This window comes from Monomorium pharaonis, chromosome 5, assembly GCF_013373865.1.
Source record: "Monomorium pharaonis isolate MP-MQ-018 chromosome 5, ASM1337386v2, whole genome shotgun sequence".
Taxonomy (NCBI): Eukaryota; Metazoa; Arthropoda; class Insecta; order Hymenoptera; family Formicidae; genus Monomorium; species Monomorium pharaonis.
Genome location: NC_050471.1, coordinates 19931278 through 19952989, shown reverse-complemented (window position 1 = coordinate 19952989; position 21712 = coordinate 19931278).

Below are 21712 nucleotides of genomic sequence, written 5' to 3'. Positions count from 1 at the left end.
ACTCTTTTGAGAGAACTCCGCCCATCTAGTCAAATTCGACCGCAGTATCGTTTTTTTGAGTCAAGTTCGAAAAAACGTTTCGCAAACCTTACCCGCTCCGCGCGCGAGTGATAACCTTCGCAATTAACGTGCCTAAAATTAAGAACTTTGTATTAAATGTACGTAGTATCAGTTTTTGTGTGATTGTGAAATACATTGAATTGAAACTACTTATAATTGATATCAATTGACTCAATCGCTTTCTTCCTCCTTGGCGCTGTCGCGAAGAGTACAAGTAATTATTATTTCTAGTAACGCGCTTCACTATTTTTTTTACCACAGAAAATTGAGATCACTTCTAAGATTACTATAGCCTAAAAATTGGAAATTTATATTAATTTTAAAATACAATTTTAAATATTTATAAAATATACAAATGTATCCTACACTATAACTTACTTTAATGTTACCTACAAGAAATTCTAATAAAGTCTATCATCACTGTAAAAAAGTTGTAACGGACCGTATTTCCTACGCGGACTTAGCTCGCCGGGATCGGGTGTAGGAAAGGTCCCTGAGACAATAGAATTCGTTTCGGTATATTATAAAAGTAATATATTTTAACTATCGTAAAGTATGTACAAGTATTTACAGAATGATATATGTACAGCGCGTCGTTTAGCCGAAACAGTTGTTTTTCTCGGTCGCGTGGATAGCTTGGTGGGAGTCGCAGTGTGCGGCGACGAGCCGGCGGGCAATGCTTTGGCGCGTGAAGCGAAGTTTGACGCGGTGAGGTGAGCGGCGCGGTGGGTGGTATCGGAGCCTCGAGCTCGGCGGTGCGTGGTACGCGGCGTGAAGCGCGGGATGTTTTTGCCGCGCGATGTTTTTGCCGCTCGATGATTTTGAAGCGCGTGTGGTGATCGGGAAAACGCCGGTCTTGATCTCGTGATCTCTCGAGGGAGACGGAGAACACTCCACCCCCCGTGGTGTTCGAGCCGGGTGATCGGGCGTTAAGGAAGATCCGTGGCCCAGAACTCTCGGCGAAGGCGGAGTACGTTCTACCCTCTGCTACAGATTCGAGACTAGGAGTTTTCGGATGCGAGCAGTACCGAGAGCTCTCGGTTAAGGCAGAGAACACTCTACCCTAATTACCGTGTCGCAGAAAGCTTCTCTGGATTGTACTCTGGTCGGGATCGGAATACCAGCGTACGGTCAGAGCGAGAAGTATCGCAGCCTCCACCGGAGCGGCTTTTTATACCCACTCGGGTGGAGGATCAGAGATCCTCGTGGATCTTCGGGTTTCTCCGCGCTCGCTCCCCTCCCTTGGAGGTTGGAAAAGCGCGGGAAAATACGCGGAGCGAAGACGATGATCGTCTCGACGCTTTTTATGCGGCGACTAGGACGGGCCGGTGCTCGTTTTGCGGCCCGGCGGGTCGGTGACGCCGGCGGACGGGAGGTTCGTTACAAAGTGTAGCAAGTAAAGATTATCCAAAAGACAAGTAGCTGGACCGCAGTTATCTCTTTTGTCTCATTGGTATGCGTTTCATTTTGTTTATATACATATATACTGAAACAATTATATTGAATTTCATTTATTATTACAAAAAACATGTACAGATTCAAAAATATTTGTATTTTTATTCATAAATTGCAGGAAAAAAACCAATCACTTACCAAGTAATACTTTAATTTGCGGTTAAGACATATATGAATATTATCATATATCGTACAGTACGACAGTTTGCAATTTATCTAAAATGTATAGAGAGTAAGTTTTTATATGGGTATGTAAGAAATATATTTTTATATGTAATTATACCTAACTTTGTATATAAAAATTAAATATATATACCTTATTTTACTAAAATTTGTTTATATATATATGTATATATATATATATATATATATATATATATATATACATATGTATTTACAAATAAAATTGTAAATACTATGACGTGACAGCCACAGGCTGCTGTCCGTAACAAGGGCCTTATTGGCTCTTATGCGTTAAAATCACGCGGGTCCTGCGTCCTCCCGCTCAGGGGCGGACGTGAACAACGTGCTATGTCATATTTTCTGTGTGTGTCGTCTGGTGTCGTCCTTTCGCTAACTGTTAATATTGTTTGCGAGCGCTACTTCGCGAGTGTGGTGGAAATCGGTGGCTATGGAGATCTATTTTGTATAATCTGGCGTCTCGTCTCAATGGAGGACATCCTTGGAGAGAGAACTGACAACGAGGGATTTGCAGGAGATCCATTTTGAGCGGGGGTCCGCAGATAATACCGCCCTTATCTTGCCTACAATTTGTATTGTACGAGAATTCCGATACTGCCGCCGAATCACGCTTTCAGGATCCAGCGAAGGCGCACGAGGCCGGCGTCCTGACGGGATGACGTCAAGTCCGATCCCGCACAAGTTCCGGCGGAGATCGCGGCAACTTACAATCAGTGAACGCCCTTGTCGAGGAGGAGATAACGTCCCGGCAGAGGATGTGCCCGGCAAGTAGAAAGGAAACTGCCGCAGAGAAAAGCGCCAAAAATTCTCGTGCACGAGGCCCAACAATATCGTCCACCGCGCTTGGATCACTCAGCAAGCGACGGCGTGCACGTTGCGCGTCGCGCGCAAGTCGATTTTGGAAAATCGCGGCCAATAAGGACCCGGCTTATCAGAGGCAAGGTGAGGCGCGTCGCCGAGCGGCTTCCGCAGGATCCAGGATTCCGCACTCGAGTTGCGGACGTTGTCGTGTGTGTATGCGATTTGAATCCCGAGCAATCCAAGAATGTAAGAGGACGCAGGAGCCGGAAACATCCCGACCCGGACGAGACTTACGAGGAGGAAGCGACTTGGTGAGACGAGCGTCACTTCGAATTTGTGAAGCCACCGATTTCGTGGTCGGGCGAGCTGCAAGAAAATTACGAGTTTGTCGCGGTATTTCTTCAGCATTCCAGTAAAGTCACGAGCTCACGTTTATTAGAGTATCGTTGCCTCACCCTATCGCGCCCGCCTGCGTGAATTCGCTCCGTGCCATTCTTTCCGTGAAATTGCGTTGCGTGTGTGTCCCGATCCGCAGGCGAGTTACTTGTATTTTCGTGGCGTCATTGTATCGTCAGTTACTGTCGTTAATTCTATTGTAGATCGTCGCGCACTTATAATTCGTAAACTCTAATTTACTTTGGTACATTTGTATGATTTGTATCGTGAATCTCTTTGTAATTGCGCTCTCGTCAGATTTAATGTAATTGTCTTGTACCGCCTCGTCGGCGAGCTAATAATAATTATCGCGCATAGTGCTCGCGGGATAATATAACGCGTGGAAGAGCACGAGTCTGTCGCGTGCCGTACAGGCTCTGAGTTACGGTTCGTCCCGATCGCCCTTGGCGAAACCGTTATCCTACCGGGAGTTTGACGTCCACCAACGACGCAGGATAAAGCGTAGACAAGTCGGAGAATTCCCGCGTACGTAAAGTAACCCGTTCGTTCATTGTACCGTATTCGCGAAATTTAATTTCAAGCGGTCATAAGCTTGTGGCGCGTATGAGTCACCATTGCCGTTCAACAGAGCCGTGTAATTCTGTATCGTTCATTGTTAAATATATTTGTTAATTTCATTGTTAAATTTGCGTTGTCTTGATAATCCTTTCGCCTTCCCGATTCCATCCGTCCGCGCCGAACTTCCCCCTCTGCCATTTTAAGGCTGAGTAGCTAGTTATCGGAGCCGCCGAGGCTCCGGTCATCTCAAGAGCGCCCGTCTTTTCCACGATTATATCAGCGTAACGTTGATTCACCGTTCAGTATAGAAACATTGGTATGCTCAACGTACCTGGCGCCCAAGTTCGAGTTTATCGGAGCGAGAATATCGGAGTTTGGTCGCCCCGACGCCCGGACGACGCAGGGCCGTGATCAGGGGCGGACACGAAGTTGGCCGTCGCTCGCAAGCGCAGTTACAATACATATATGTATATATATATAAAATACAATAATTTTATTTCGATTTTATATTAGATGTTTCCACGCGCATGAGCTCGTCGTTGCGTATTGTTGTGTCAACAGTGTTTGAAGTGTCCAAACTTGAAACTGAAGTGGCAGTCCTGTTCATTGTACTTTGACTGTGTTCTTGTGTAGATTCATCACGTGAAGAAAAACTTTGTTTGGAAGGTACATATTCCGAAACTTCATCAGTATCATTAGCTGGTGTGAAATAGAAATAAGTAGATTAGATATGTAAAAAAGGGACACAGCCACAACACAAAATAAAAATATGCATCGTACAATATGTATTGAGATATGCATAGAACAATACTTCTTATTTGTATCAATATATACACACGTAACACATACACAACAAAACAAGTCAAATGGATCACAAAAGTGATCCACAGTAAAATTTATTTTTTCTATTTCAACTTTTTCAAGTTTATTATCACTTATTATCACAACAAAAAACTTATTATTACAATAAAAAAAAAATACAATAATAGATATTAAATTTAGTAAAGATTGTGTCTTTAACATGGAACAAGGTTAACATTATGATAACTGTCACGTATCTGTTCCAGAGAACATTATTACTTTCTTTAATTATTTCAATAAACTTCAAAAATTATTTGCGAAGAAAATCAATACCAGACATTTGAGAAGTACACATAATGCACACAGTCGTAAAACTTTGCAAATGCGTAAATGTTAAAATTTTACAAGTGTATGTTAAATATTGAAATGCTTTTTTATAAAAAGGATTTAAGCAACAAGATTAAAGCAACCAAAAAATGTTTTTACGTGAATGGAATATTATAAAACTCAAATAATGTAATGTAATGAATTATCATTATCAAACTACTCTACAATGGAACCCAGCCAATATTGAATGTCCTTGGAACATCCAGTGCTATTTGGGTATATATAATATACATATATATAAACTTTATATAAAAGCAATTTAGTTAACGATATATATATTTTTTAATAATATTAATAAATCGTTGGCTAAATTAAAAAACCTCGTAATTCCATCGGACGTCCGATGAAGTTCTAAGATTTTCTAATTTAGCTGACGATATTTATATTTAAATATTTATTACATTCATATTTATTTATTTATATTATACATACATATGCGCGCGCACGGTGTGTGTGTGTGTGTGTGTGTGTGTGTGTGTGTGTGTGTGTGTGTGTGTGTGTGTGTGTGTGTGTGTGTGTGTGTGTGTGTGTGTGTGTGTGTGTGCGCGCGCGCGCAAAGCATTCTTTGCACCACATGGGTTTGCGACTGTGTCCGTTTCGCACTATGCGCATTTGGTCCGTGCGCATTTGGTCTGTGCGCATTTATTACTGTGTCCGTTTGGTCTGTGTCCGTTTGTTACTGTGTCCGTTTCACTCAGCCTGCTGTGTTCGTTTATTACTGTGCGCATCTGGGACTCACTCCTCTCCTCACCTCGCTCACTTCCAAACATAAAAACTCGCGCGCGTTTCACAGGATCCGACAAACGAATCCCGGACGAGCCCCCAAAATCTTACACGCGCGCTCGCGGAAATGAATGAAACACACACTGTCTTGTAAAATAAGCGGTTTAATTCTGAGACAGAAAATACACATCCGCTCGTACGCGAGACCGAGGTTCAACTCTTTGTTTATCCGCGTTGTCAAGCTCTTGACAGCGCTCCTGACAACGCTCCGTCACGGAAATCAATATATCGATCGGCCAGGACAGCTGACCGATCCAAGGGGCGTAACAATATATTTTGTAAATATCGTCTTCGCGAGTTACTGATATCTTTGAGAAAGCGTTACCAGTCAATATTAATAGTAGATACCGCTTAATTGGGCGAGTCCCTTTCGAACCTGGCGGTTCCTGAAGGAAAGCTCGTCACAAATTATATATATATTTATACATAATTTTATACATTTTATATAAAAATTTTTTTAGAGTGGTACATCTGAAGTAGCACTGTCAGACTCATTCACACCAGTTTCAACATCGTTGTCCGAATCGTCTCCAGAATTGTTCTGCCTTCCTTGTACAGCTTCTAACAATATCGATATCTGCAGTATTTCTCTCGTTATTATAGGCTGCCTATAATGCTCTTTATGTATACCGTGGGCATGGCCTAAAAAGCTGATCGGACACTTCATTCTCGGAGAGATTGAAGTTTACACACATTGTAGCTATGTTTTCGCAAAACAGTTTCTCTTACAGTATCCGGTTTTACAGCACCACATTCATTTGCAAATTTACGCGTTGCATTAAATCGCAAGCTCTAAGGCACTTTTAGTCTCCCTTAAATATTCCCGAAATGCTGAATAAATACGGGTTTTTTTTATACACGTTTACTAAATGCCGTTTTTTTTTTTAATATTTTAAGCACACTAAAAATTCTCTATGCAATAATACCGGTACTGTACGGTTTAACTTTCTCCGAATTGTGAAACGCACGTATTTTTGAGCTGCCTTTTTTTCTTTGAAAATTTGGTATAAGCCTCGCCAATCGTGTTTTCCATCGTGCCAATCGTGCCAATTTTTTGGTAATTTTTGAAATCTTTAATCAATATCCGTTTGATTTCGCTTGCCCGACGACGGTTGAATGAGAGCACTCTCAGTTAAATCTTTTTAAGCCTTCTTCGAAAAATATTCGTTCAAAACTTCATAATTTTTCCTCAATTTGCCACAGAGATACACTTGTAGTTTCTGAATATTATTTGTCGACGGAAGAATAACAGTCAATTGTCTTTTTTTACGGGTTAGAGTTTCTAAAGCTGTTCGAGCAATACTTGACGTATAATCTTTGGTCAGGAGCTTTAAAAAATGTTTAGCGTATATTTATTTATTTTTTTATTATATTTTTTAATCCATTCCGAAATGCACGACCTGCCGATCTGTTTAATCAATATACCCAAAGACGTTGACCCATCAACTGTTGACCAATGGTAGGCCAATGAAAGGTGCTACTATTGGATGAATAACTCCGTCCCCTCCCCTCACCACCATTCTTACCGCCAAAACAAGGAATATATATGGATGGTTACAATCCAAGAGAGCTCAGTATCGGAGCTCCTAATCCTGATGATGCAAACTGCAACGTTGGTGAAACGTTGGTGCAACCCTGTACCAGGACGTGGCATTTATCCTTTTTATTGGAAGCAAGTATTCAATTTTCGATTATCATTTTAGTTTAGCAGCATATACATATTTTTATCAAAATACTGGTAGTGATTCCTACAGTTTCTGTATATTACTAGATGTTAATAATGCGTATCAATCACAACAATTTCACAGAAATTCCAGTTGAAGACCTGCGTGTTCATATTTCATTCTATTGTTAATAATGACATCTAAAAATGAAATGCAAATTGTGCTTTCCGTGATGTTGTGTACAAAACATGGCTTTGCTTAGTTTGTTGCAAAAGGGAGTAGTTTACTTGGACACAGTACAATTGGACACAGTGCAAATGGACACAAAATAATGTGCACATTTCAAATGGACACGGTTCATTTCGACACAGGAATTTTAGACACAATAATTTTGTACACAGGAAAAATAAATTTTGAACAAATTACAATTTGGACACGATAAAAATGTACACCGTGCAATTGGACACGTAAAATTTATACACCGCAAAGTTGTACACTGCAAATTTGTACAGCGCAAACTTGTACACCACAAACTTGCACACCGCAAACTCGTACACTGCGAACTCGTACACCGCGAACTTGTACACCGCGAACTTGTACACCGCGAACTTGTACACCGCGAACTTGTACACCGCGAACTTGTACACCGTAAACTTGTACACCGTAAACTTGTACACCGCAAAGTTGTACACCGCAAATTTGTACACCGCAAAGTTGTACACCGCAAACTTGTACACCGTATATATTGGAAATATACTAATACATATAAACTTTACTTTGTTTGCAATGTACAACATGGGTTAACGACTTCGACGGGTGGGTGCGGGAGAGGGGCCGAAGCCTCCCCCCTGACCCCCGTGTGTGTGTGCGTGGGTGCGTGTGTGTGTGCGTGCGTGGGTGTGTGTGTGTGTAAACCATTCTCTGCACCACATGGGTTTGCGACTTTTCACGCAAAACTTTGTGGTGTACAAGTTCGTGGTGTACAACTTTGCGATGTACAAATTTTACGTGTCCAATTGCACGGTGTACATTTTTATCGTGTCCAAATTGTAATTTGTCCAGAATTTATTTTTCCTGTGTACAAAGTTACTGTGTCCAAAATTCCAGTGTCGGAATAAACCGTGTCCATTTGAAACGTGTACATTATTTTGTGTCCATTTGCACTGTGTCCAATTGTACTGTGTCCAAGTGAAGGCCACTCGTTGCAAAATACTTTATCAATTTACTGAAGCACGCAAGAGATAGTTTATTTCTTGTAGGGGTCATTCATAAATTGTGTTCATAAATGTAAGGTTTTTTTTGACGATTTTTTACTTCTTTCTCTCCTCCCACGTAAGGACCATAAGATTTTTTATGACCCCTCCCCTCCTCCTGTATCTTACATATTTTACAGTTTTACTAATAAGATTTTCTTAATAGTTTAACCCTCTTTTAAAGATCAAGAAATCATTAAACGTGAGTGATATAAAATTGTAAATGCAAGGAAGCCAACTTTGGATCTCTGCACGTTGTCTGCGCGTGTGAAAGAGCCATGTACGTATGCGCTTGCATGCTTTGGGCCAATGCTAGCCGAGTACGCGAGTGCACATGTACACGACTCTTCCACATGCCCAGTCAGTGTGCAGAGACTCAGAGTTGCACAGCAAGCAGGACACTCAATGAAACGCCGGCGTTCGTAGATATTGAATGATGAAAATGTTTGCTTTAGTGCTTTTCGAAGACGCTGTATATTATATCTACAAAGAAAGGTACATAATAAAGAAGAAAAATGTATGCAGTATTCGGTACAAGAGTAGTGGACGATACATTGGAAAAATTATAGCTCTAAATGGTAGGTATAATTACAATTATTACTATTACAAGTTGAAAATAATATGTAGGAAATATGTATTACTTAAGAATGTATTGCTCGTACAGTCACATTCAAAGTTACAATTAATGCGAATTGTATGGTATCTCAATGAGAAATAAACAACTTTGACCGAATTCTCTCAAAGAGATTGACTAAAGATCTTTACATTTTTAATGTACGATGGAACGCTATGTCTATCGTATCGAAATATACATTTCACTGACTGTTAACGTATACATTCTGCGGTAATAAAAATTACTGTTAATTACACAGATATTTTTACAGAGGACTGTTTTTATTATGTTTGCATATGGTCCAGGAAAACGCCTCTTCGTCTATGTTTTCGGTGCCCAGAATTACTTGTACCTATACGATAAAATACGTATAATGATAAATATTTTATTCGAAAGTGAAATTGAAATGAAATGGAATTTAGTTTTTATTGAAATTGAGTAACATTAAACGTGTCTTCATTTATAATTAATACACACACACACTAACACACATACACACATACATATATATATATATATATATACGTTTTTTATTATTATTTCAAACAACGAAGAACATGTTATAAACGCTTTAAAGGATGGCGACGTGACCACTATATCATGGAACAATTTTAGTGATGCAGACATGACTCGGAATAATTGGGGCAATAGATATGACAAGTATGATAAATTGAAATAAGATTAAAATAAAACATTACAATATATTTGTATAAAAGATATAGAAATATATATATTTCTAATTATATTGACCTTAATACTGTTTACTTACAAAGTTATACAATCAAAAATATGTGAAATATTAAACGTGTTGTGACGTGACAGCCGCAGGCTGCTGTCCATCATAAGGGCCTAAGGGCCCTTATGCGTTAATATCACGCGGGTCCTGCGTCCTCCTGCTCAGGAACGGACGCAAAAGCGTGAAAAGTCGTGTTTTCTGTGTGTGTCATCTCGTGGTTGTCCCTTCGCTAATTGTTAAGATTCTTACAAGCGCGAGTACGGCGGGAATCGGTGGCCACAGCGACCTATTTTGTAATTTTTGGACGTTTTGTCTCGACGGAGAACCTTCACGGAAGTCGCAGAGTGAGCGGACATCGAGAGAGTAACGGAGACTCTTTTCGAGCGGGGGTTCGCAGGTAATACCGTCCTTATCTTGCTTACAATTTGTATCGTACTAGTATTCCGATACTGCCGCCGAATCACGCTTTCAGGATCCAGCGAAGGCGCGCGAGGCCGGTGCCCTGACGGGGCGACTTCAAATTTGATCCCGCACAAGTTCCGGCAGAGATCGCGACAGCTTCCAATCAATAAACGTCGAGGAGGAGATAACGTCCCGGTGGCGGAGGATGCGCGCGGCAAGGAGAAAGGAACCTGTCGCAGAGGAAAGCGCCAAAAATTCCCCGTGCACGGGGCCCAACAATAACGACTATCGCACTTGGATCAATCAGCAAGCGACGACGTGCACAGTGCGCGTCGCGCGCAAGTCAATTTTGGAAAATCGCGGCCAATAAGGGCCCGGCTTATCAGAGACAAGGTGGGGCGCGTCGCCGAGTAGCCCCTGCAGGATTCAGGATCCCGCACTCGAGTTGCGGACGTTGTCGTCTGTGTGTGCGATCTGAATCCCGAGCAATCCAAGAATGTAAGAGGACGCAGGAATTGGAAACATCTCGACCCGGACGAGACTTACGGAGGAAGCGACTTGGTGAGACGAGCGTCACTTCGAATTTGTAAACTTTGCTACCGATTTCGTGGTCGGGCGAGCTGCGAGAAAATTACGAGTGCGGTATCTCTTCAGCATTCCAGTAGAGTCACGAGCTCACATTTATTAGAGTATCGTTGCCTCGCCCGATCGCGCCCGCCTGCGTGAGTTCGCTCCGTGCCATTCTTTCTGTGAAATTGCGTTGTGTGTGTGTCCCGATCCGCAGCCGTATCACCTGTATTTTCATAGCGTGGTCGTATCGTGAGTTACTGTCGTTAATTCTATTGTATTAGGAGGTTAAATTAGTTCTGGTCAGCGCCATCTATTGTTAGTAAATGTTAGGTTATGAGGAATAACAATGCTCAACACTGTAAAATTCGATAGTTATGAGTGACATTATCCCGCTATTATTATTGATTTATTCATTGTTTACACTTGCTAAAAATGGAACGGTCAAATTTGCATTTTCGACATTCGCTTCTTTTGTTATTTGATTTAAAGAAATCCGCTGCCGAGGCTCATCAAACACTTGTGGAAGCTTATGGTGATGCTGCTCCATCATATTCTAATTGCCGGTTTTGGTTTCAACGGTTTAAAAATGGTTTTGATGTCAATGACAAACTACGCTCCGGACAGCCGAAAAAGTTCGAAGACCATCAATTGCAAGCATTATTGGACATGAACTCAGCTCAACCGCTGGAGGAACTGGCAGGCACACTAGGTGTTACTGAAGCAGCTGTTTCTATACGTTTGCATGCTTTGGGAAAGATCCACAAAGAAGGAAAATGGCTACCACACGAATTGACGGAAAATGCTATTGCGAACCTATACAATATTGCGATTTCTTTGCTTGCCAGGCAAAAGAAAAAAAGTTTTCTGTGGCGTATTGTAACAGGCGATGAAGAGTGGATCTTCTACGACAATTCCAAGCGCAAAAAGTCATGGGTTAATCCAGGAGAGCCATCGACTTCAGTACCAAAGCGAAACATCCATGGCCACAAAGTCTTGCTTTGCATTTGGTGGGATCAGCAAGGAGTGGTGTACTACGAACTTCTACCACCGAATCAAACCGTCACTGCTGATGTTTACCAACGCCAATTAAACAAATTAAATGAGGAATTGCTGCAAAAAAGGCCAGCAATAGCGAATAACAGGCGCAAAGTCATCCTCTTGCATGACAATGCTCGGCCACACGTTGCAAGAGCTGTCAAGGATACATTGTTGCAGCTCGAATGGGAAGTTCTGCCGCATCCAGCGTACTCACCGGACATTGCACCTTCGGATTATTACCTATTTAGATCGATGCAGCACGACCTGGCTGGTACACGCTTTCGAAATGCTGAAGAAATGCAAAAATGGATAGATGAATGGATCGCTTCAAAACCGACATCGTTTTATCGACACGGTATCGCCAATTGCCAGAAAGATGGGAAAAGATTGTAGAATATGATGGAAAATACTTTGATTAAAAGAACTTGTAGCAATTGTCTCAATAAATGCTTTTTTTAAGTGAAAAAAATGACCAGAACTAATTTAAGCTCCTAATAAATCGTCGCGCATTTATAATTTCGTAAACTCTAATTTACTTTGTCACATTTGTATCGCGAATCACTTTGTAATTGCGCTCTCGTCAAATTTAATATAATTGTCCATATCAATTGTAACGGACCGTATTTCCTACTCGGGCTTAATTTGCTAGGATCGGGTGTAGGGAGGTCCCTGAGACAATAGACTCAGCTTTTTTGTAATAAAGAATAGATATATTTAATAAAATCGTGGCTATGTACAGGCTATTTACAATGCGTCAGTGTGTCGGTGTGTATCGTGAGTCGTTCGACGGAATGTGTATTTACAGGTGTAGTGTGTGTATGTGTGTTTGTGTAAGTCGCGCGTCGCAGGCCGAAACAGCTGTTTGCTGTCGGGCGCGTAGCTAGCTCGGTGACGGTCGCGGTGTGCGGCGACGGGCCGGCGGGCAATGCCCTGGCGCGTGAAGCGGTGTTTCGTGGCGCGGTGAGGCGAGCGGTATGGCGGGTGGTAATTGCCGGTGCCTCGAGATCGGTGGCGCGCGGTACGCGGCGGAAGCGCAGGGTGTTATGCTGCGCGGTGATTTCTCTGGTGATCGAGGAAACGCCGGTCGATCTCGAGATCTCTCGAGGGAGACGGAGAACTCTCCACCTTCGTTGTGTTTGAGCCGGGTGATCGGGCGATTTTAGGAACGTCCGTAGCCGAGAACTCTCGGCGAAGGCGGAGTACGCTCTACCCTCTGCTACGGAGATGAACTAGGAGTTTAGAATGCGAGGGGTACCGAGAGCTCTCGGTTAAGGCAGAGAACACTCTACCCTAATTACTGATCGCAGGAAGTTTCTCAGGAGCGTACTCTGGTCGGGATCGGGATCCAGCGTACGGTCGGAGCGAAAAGTGTCGCAGCCTCCACCGGAGCGACTTTTTATACCCGCTCGGGTGGAGGATCGGGGATCCTCGTGGATCTTCGGGTTTCCCCGCACTCGCTCCCCTCCTGTGGAGGTTGGGAGCGTGCGGGGAAATACGCGGAGCGGAGACGATGCCTCGTCTCAACGCTTTTTATTGCGGGCGATTAGGACGGGCCGGTGCCCGTTTGTGCGGTCCGGCGGATGTTCGGCCGGACCGCGCGCGGTCGGTGATGCCGGTGAACGGGAGGTTCGTTACACAATGAATTGTAAATCGCCTAACGGTCTACATCGGATCTTAGTGATGGATATAATTCTTTCATATTGAATTTAATTTTCTTAACTTTATTTTAAACTGCGCGCCGACAGGATTCGTCAGACTTAAGACACAGTAACTAAGCTAAATTTCAATGCTTAAGCGCATCTTACAATCCCCCCTTCCTAGTTTCCCCGAAAAACTGTAAATTAATTTATTGCGAAAAATAATACTTCAGCCGGAGTTCGAACCCAGATGTCTCGTCATTCCATGCGAGCGTCCTAGCCAATTCGACCACCGAAGCATATGGTATTATTTTTCGCAATAACAGTATATCTTGGAGCACGTCTTTCTTGGGCGACGTATAATAATATTAGTACATTATTTTTGACCGTAACATATCAATGAATTGTAAATCGCCTAACGGTCTACATCGGATCTTAGTGATGGATATAATTTTTTTATATTGAATTTAATTTTTTTAGCTTTATTTTAAACTGCGCGCCGACAGGATTCGTCCGGATGAATTATATCCATCACTAAGATCCGATATAGACCGTTAGGCGATTTACAATTCATTGATATGTTTAATATATTACGGTCAAAAATAATGTACTAATATTGTTAATGTAATTGTCTTGTACCGCCTCGTTGGCGAGCTAATAATAATTATCGCACACATTACTCGCGGGATCTTATAAGGAAGAGCACGAGTCCGTCGCTTGCCGCGCGGGCTCGGAGTTACTGTTCGTCCCGATCGTCCTTGGCGAAACCGTTATCCTATCGGGAGTTTGGCGTCCACCAACGACGCAGGGTAAAGCGTAGACAAGTCGGAGAATTCCCGCGTACGTAAAATAACTCGTCCGTTAATTGTCCCGTATTCGCGAAATTTAATCTCAAGCGGTCATCAGCTTGCAACGCGCGCGAAGCACCATTGCCGCTCAACAGAGCCGTATAATTCTGATTGTTTATTGTTAAATATATTCGTCAATTTCATTGTTAAATTTACGTTGTCTTGATAGTCCTCTCGCCTTCCGATTCCATCCGCCCGCACCGAACCTCCCCCTCTGCCATTTTAGGGCTGAGTAGCTGACTATCGGAGCCGCCGAGGCCCCGGTCATCTAAAGAGCGCCCGTCTTTTCCACCATTATATCGGCGTAACGTTGATTCACCGTTCAGCATAGAAAGAGTGGTACGCTCAACGTACCTGGTGCTTAAGTTCGGTCGTTCCGTCGCCCGGGCGACGCAGGATCGTGACCAGGGGCGGACGCGAAGTTGGCCGTCGCTCGCGAGCGCGGTTACAGTGTATATACATATACGCCCTTACAGTGTATATACATATGTTTGAAAAACAGTGTTGCTTATTAAATAATTAAAATTGGGTATTGTTGATTTTCAAATAAAAAATATTAAAGAAACAAGGAGAATCAAAACCCTTTTGAATGCAATGATGGTAATATAACCAATGTTAATTATGTATTTCCATACTATTCACTATTCCTTATCGATTAATTAACTGAATAACATTGTAAGTTTACAATATTTCCTACGAAGAGAAAAGAGAAATGGGATATTGCTAGTACGCGAGCAAACTGATGAAAAGAAAAAATCTACACACACTTTTACTAGTGAAGAAGATATAAAGATCGAAAGAATTCAACACGTAATAGATCACGAGGATGAAATAGCTAAGATACGAAAAGCTTATGAGGAAAACTTACTCAAATGAAACAAGAGTTACATACTCTAGAAGTGCGAGCAGCTTTGGCAAAAGCTGAACTTGCAGAGCTACAGTTGCAAAAGGAGAAAAAAAAAACTTGAAAAGAGAGAATAGTGAAACTGTAGTGTTAGACGTAGACCTATAGTGAGACTTTAAGGTAGTTCGAAATATTATATAACAAAATAATATCTACTGTTTTTTTTACTATAATATATAGTTACATATATGTATGTTGTAATATGCAGTGTTTATTTTTGCAAAGTGTGCGCGCGAAATCGTTTGCCGACGGCAACCGTGTGCGCTAGAGGCTGGAACCGCTCAGAATTGAGCGCGGAGAACGTGTTGCGCGAATCCGCGGGCTCGCTGGAGCAGGCACAAATACAAATGAAAAAAGGCAGGATTTTTCTGTTTCACACTTATAAGCACCATTTATTTTTCAAATACACTTAACTATAAATTTCTCGCGAATCACGGAGAACGCGAGCATGCGAGAGCGACGGGCCAATCCCAAACGAACGGAAATCTTCGTTTCGAACGGTCGTCTTTTCTGCCTTTAAATTGCGCGACGGATATCTTGCCGGGCGCGTGTCAGGACGCCCCATCGGGACGGATATGTTGAGCGCGAACGAGACCGCAGGACTGATCGCGAGGCAGACGTTCGATCGCGAACGCGAGATCACCGTCGGTTCCCGCAAAGTCGCAATGAACACCGCACACTCGCGAGTCGCGACATTTCCACAATACAATAGAACGATGTCGTTTGATAATTGAGCCGAGGGATACCCCGAGTAGTGAACAATAGGTTTTTCGAAAATGCAAAAAAACCTAGAGAGAACTGAGAGAGGCTTGGCGGGCAAGAGCAGGCACAAGACTGACTCAACTTCGCGCCGAAAATTGGTAACGCGCCTTACTCTCCCCCGATATTCGTTGTTAGGAGGAGAATATCGGGGAAGAGCAAGCAGCTGATCGGCCCGGTACTTCACGGCGTGTACGGGTGACGTCCACAGGTCCACGCTCCGGTTCGGCGAGATGAGATGATGAATTCCCGACAACATCTCACGACGGGAAACAAGAAATATTTATGTTTATCAGAACACATTATTGTTAACGATCGAATCTCAAACACAAAGTATTAAGTATAATATGGGTGCGTTCGGGGAGACGCTATTAGCGCTAACAGCATCAGTCCATCTTCATTACTCATTAAAAGTAGAACAAGGATAAACTGATGCTGATAGCGCTAATAGCGTCTCCCCGAACGCATCCTATGTGATACATTATTTTATTTATAGCGTGTGATACACAACACAAAAGTATTAAATGTTAAATATTGCTTTAAAATTTATTAGTTTAGACAAATATCCATATAAAAATTAATTGGATATATTGTAAGATATTCGAAATCAGAAGAACTAAGTATCGATAAAATAGAGAATCCTGTGGTTCTAATCTTAAGTTTATAAGCGTACAAAATGTAAACAAGAGCAATTGGAGTCGTGTGGACTAGCAGTGAGAGAGCTATCGTATGGAACAAGGGATCCTGAGTTCGAAATCAGCCAGTGCTCCTTTAAATTTTCAATCGCTTTCAACTTCAGAAGTGGGATAACAATTCATGTTCCCTCAGCTAGGAGGATTAGAAGGAGATCTGTGACCGTCGTTCGTGGAAAATAGGTGTGACTTTCGTCAAAGGATTCGCTTATCTCGTCGGATCAGGGAGGCCCCTTCGTGAAGGGGGGGGGGGATAAGGTTTCCAATCCGGTCAACATACGTGGCTGCCAGGTGCGGGCGTAGAGAAAAGAGACTCACGTAACTGCGGGCTAGTATGAAGACGATAATTTTGTATGACCACTGTGCGGGCGTGAGAGGGAAACTCACGTGGTTGCGGGGTCAACCAGTGAAAAGTCACGCTGAGAAGAAATGAACTTTGGAAACAGCTGCCATCAAAAAGAGACATTCGAGGACGAATGTAAAGTCAGGATGGCCTAGCTGTAAGATATTCGGAGTCAGAAGGACTAAGTGTCGATAAAATAGAGAATCCTGTGGTTCTAATCTTGAGTTTATAAGCATATAAAATGTAAACAAGAGCAGTTGGAGTCATGTGGACTAGCAGTGAGAGAGTTATCGTATGGAACAAGGGATCCCGAGTTCGAAACCAGCCAGCGCTCCTTTAATTTTTCAGTCGCTTTCAATACAATTAGAAGAAGTTTATGTCAATTTAGGTTGTTTTTAATGTGTTACAAGAGTTTATTTGTGTTAAATAAAAATTATTTTGACTAATCGCGCTTTCTTTGAATAAAACAACTTATCTATAAAATATATCTAGGATGTGTAGGCGGCCAACCTCTTTCAGAGACAAACATCGGATGTGAGGCTCGATTCCTGAATTTAATAAGGCTATATAATATTGTTGCGCTCAAACTCTTCCGCGATACACTCACTTCCACACGCGAGCGCGGCGGAATAAGCACACGTTTATAGCGAACAAGAAGCTTTATTGATAACGCCGAACACAAATACAATTATTCCGAGCACGTCCGCAGGAGACATCTCAGGAATAACAACATCATTTCATTTGTTTACAATCTTCCTGACTGTTAGAAGTTGTTACTAGTCTAGTAACAACTGCTAACATTACGATGCAGATCTGTTAGATTGCAGATGAAACAACACGCTACCAGTGATGCGGATAGTAGTACTAATATAGTAGGGGTGACGAGAAATGCCGCTCGGAGTGGCGCACAATGGTAACTAAGAAGTTTGGAGTGGAAAGGACATAACATTCAGCACAAGCAGTAAAATGGTGTGGTGGGAGTTACTCTTGCGCAAACCAAACAAAAACTCGTCTACTCCGAGCGCCATCTATCCTTATCTATACCCAATTTGATTGCTTCTAAATCATTCCCATGACTTTCAGGCGTTTTGAAATGGCTTGTTGAATCACTCCCAATGATTCTGCCAATTCTTCTTGCGTTTGACACGAGTCTTGATCAGGTAATGCCTCCAATTCTGCATCTTCGAAAACCACAATGGTGACTAAGAAGGTCGGAGTGGGGAAGACATAACATTCAGCGCAAGGAGTAAAATGGTGTGGTGGGGGTTACCCCTGCGCGAACCAAACTCATCTACTCCGAGCGCCATCTATCGTTGAAATTAGTATAGTTACGCTTTTTTCTCCTCTTCTCCCTTCCCCACTCCACAAAAAACTTACACGGATACATTTTATTGTGACAGTGACTCCATACATCATCTGAATTTCTATAAATAAATCATGTATTTGGTCAATTTTCAAAGTGTTCCCGAAGGCCCACGAAGTTTTCAATAATTTTATTGTATTCAGGAAGTTGAAATCTATCAAACACTACTCCTTTTACTTACACTTTCGGGGGCAAAAATCGGCCTTTTTTTAAAATCCTCTTTTATTCTGCTTTTTGATTGAATCAATCAAAAATCACTCAGGTTCCATTCTTCTTCGTCAATTTTCGACAAATAAACAATTTTTACTTTCGACTTCATCTGTAGTGATTCAGTAACTTAAATTGGAGGATACGTCATTAAATACTATTTTCGTGGATGGAACATTTGCGACCGTCCCGAAAATAGAAGATCGCAATTGTCAGCTATGGACGATATTAGCCACACAAAATGAAAGAGTGAGCAATAATAATTGTGTAACGTATTCTCTTGTAATAATATCTGAATGTGATATTATATATTAATATAAATGCCATTTTCCAACTTTTAGACGTTTTCAATAATTTATGCACTTATGAGAGGGAGAACGACTAAAAATTACGTCGATGTTCTCGAAAAGTAAACAATATTTTAAAATTGCAACCTAAAGTTGCAATTTGCGATTTCGAGAAAGCTGAACAGAAAGCTTTAAAAATCGTCTTTCCAAACATTAAGATTGTTGGATATTTCTTTCATTATAGTCAGGTGATGAAACGTAATAAAAAATATGTATTAAATAAATCAAATATCAAATTGTTTCATTACATTAATATTTGATTACAGGCGTTACTCGACAATGCAAAGAAGGATCATATTCTACAACGTAAGAGAGATAATGAGTCAGAATGGAGCTTTACAAAATTAATAACTGCCTTGGCTTTATTACCGCCAAATTTTATTCAAGAAGGAAGATTCACTTTAATAACAAAAATAATTTTTAACATGAACGGAAACAAACACCTAAAAACATTTATTAATTATTATAAGCAGACGTGGATGGTTTTAAACCCAGTCTATTTTCGGTGTACAAAAGATTAGATAGAACAAATAATGTTTCAGAGAGATATAATCGTGAGCTCAAAGAAACTCTTAAAGAACATTCGAATTTTTGCATTTTTAAGTATGTACAATGCGCATTTAAATACAAATTTTATATGTATCTATTATTGTTTTTATGTATGCTTTCCAGCAAGATACAGTGTAATACAGTGTCCATTAGTGTGAGAAAGAACATATCAGTGTGTCTCACACACGCTAGTGGACACTGTGTTACACTGTGTCTTGCTGGAAAGCACACTATATGTACATGTATTTACATTTCAGACTCTCTAACGGAACATCAACGAAAGATTCGAAGCTTTTTAAGGAACGAAAATTTTTGAACACGATTAAAAAGATCCAAACGAAATGAAACAAAGTTAAATGATATTTGGAACATAATTGAAGAAAAGGGAGAGAATGTAGATTTATTACTAGTTCTATATAAATTATCTAATCTTATTGGGCAAAATTTAAAAAAAAGTAAAGATACGCTTGAGTTCCTTATGCGTTTCTTTTTTATGTTAATCCTTCTCTCATTTTCTTCAAAGTTCGCGTCCTCTCTGTCAAGTTGAGTACTTCTTGAAATTCTGGAATGGTACATTACAGTGGTTAGTGATGTTAGTAATAACCGCAATTTGTTTGTAAATAATAGTAGTCCAATTAATTATTATTTATGGGTATGATTAATTATGTTCTATATTGACAAATGAAAAGAGCAAAATATTTTACCAAAATACTTGTTATTCCTTCCGCTGTTCCTTATTTTTCTTTTAATTAAGGTCATGTTCCGCTGCAGCCACAATAGTAGTAATGTAATATTTCTTCTGTAATTCAGATCCCCCTTTTGCGATAGGATGCTCCAGAAACATCTTGTTGACTATTAAGCTCTTTAACGTGTTTCAATCTTGAATCCCATTGTTATTTATCTATGAGTGTAAAATGTAAAAAATTACAATATTAATTCCAACTAGTCAACTCAGTATTAAAATATCAAAACACTTAATAAATTTTCTTACCCTTCAAAACTCCTTCCGAGATCTTCGAGATGATCAATATTTTCTTATTTCTTTCATCTCATTATTAGATCCAACGTTGTTAATCCCGGACAATTTCCTGTGTTTTCTATCACTAGTTAATGTGATTGAACCATAGATCCAGAGACCTGTAAACTGCAAGCAACATATTAATTATAAAAAGCATGAAAAGCTCAACGCTGATTACTAAAACACCGTTACAATACAGAATAAAACAAAATAATCTCGTATAATATTATATAAATATACATATATAATTAAAACGTAAAGTTTTTATCATAATAAGAATAAGACCGCGTAAAAAATACTATTTAAATCTAAATAGACCATTTAACGGTTATAATAGGATCTTAGTACTGAAATCATTTTTCTTCTGTGAATTTACATATATTTCTAATTCGAACTACGCGTCGATTACTTTCATTCTTTCAACACAGCTTTTAAATTGAATCAGAAAAGTAATATTACAATATTAAATTAACCATCAATTTAATAATACTGATGTTAGTAAGCATCCTTGTATTCTCTTCTCATTTGGTCTATTTATATTTAAATTGTAATTATAAATTTTTTACTCCAACAGTTATAAATGGTTTAAAAATACGTACTATTTACCTTTGCTACTCTTTTACAATATGACACTTTTCATATTGACGCTGCACAACCGTACACCTTTGCATAATCTTAACGCGCGACAGTGATCAACTTTTAGAGATAAATTTATGGATCCTAGGGATTTTCAAGAAATCCCACCATTTCTCCGTCATTTTTTATGGGTTTTATCTTGTAACGGTGTAACCCCGATGTATCTACTGCGGCCACTTTCTTGTCATAGAAAGTTAACGCCGCTGGTGTCAAAGCAACGAACATTTCCTCGTCTTGCTTCTCGCCCCTTACATGCCTACAAGGTTGACGACAATGACGACGTTTCTTAATAAGAAATTTCAACATTTGAACTTTGCAACGCGATATCTCCTCTCATAAGGTACGTAGAAGAAAAACAAAAACATTTTCTAATACAAATCGACTGCAAGCTTCCGATTGAGCCTAGTTAGAATCCGTTTAGCCGTTTTTGAGATCCGATGATCTCGAGTGCTCGCAAATTGCGTACTCGCGTAAATACACACGGTCGGTCTCGCGCTGCGCTTTCACTTGGCGCGAGCCACTACCGTGTCTCTTGATCCGCTGCCTGCGACTTTTGTCAATCTGCCACCACTACCCGCGTCAGGGCAGTGCCTGTCTCCGGAGGAGCCCTGTCCTTCCGAGGACTCTCGGGATCCCCACTTAGAGCCGACGACACGCGAGTCTGCCACGAGGAGTGCTTCGTAGACCTCAG